This window comes from Eimeria mitis, genomic scaffold (assembly GCF_000499745.2).
Source record: "Eimeria mitis Houghton genomic scaffold, Emh_scaff2140, whole genome shotgun sequence".
In the NCBI taxonomy this organism is placed as follows: Eukaryota; Apicomplexa; class Conoidasida; order Eucoccidiorida; family Eimeriidae; genus Eimeria; species Eimeria mitis.
Genome location: NW_013570464.1, coordinates 5,886 through 6,151, shown reverse-complemented (window position 1 = coordinate 6,151; position 266 = coordinate 5,886). Strand labels below are relative to the sequence as shown.

Below are 266 nucleotides of genomic sequence, written 5' to 3'. Positions count from 1 at the left end.
GGGCGCAGCAGAGAGCAACAGACTCTGCTAAAGAAGCGAGAGATAGCCGCAGTACCCGGCCTGCTGCTGCAGCAGAGAGACAACTAGGAAGGGAGACAGAAGCCCACTGGCGGCTCGCAAGAGACATGCAGGAGACAGCTGCATAAAAACACAGCAGCAGCAGCAGCAAGTGCAGCAGCAGCACAGCCTGTTGCTTCTATCAGCAGCAGCAACAGCAGCAGAAGCAGCAGCAACAGCAGCAGAAGCAGCAGCAACAGCAGCAGCAG

General features: G+C 57.5%; 1 protein-coding gene across 1 annotated transcript in view; it reads right to left on the bottom strand.

Moving 5' to 3' along the window:
- The window catches only part of EMH_0049220 (uncharacterized protein), a gene marked incomplete at both ends in the record, with an annotated part of 3,434 nt that overhangs the window by 2,547 nt on the left and 621 nt on the right, over window positions 1-266 (bottom strand). The window lies entirely within an intron of this gene.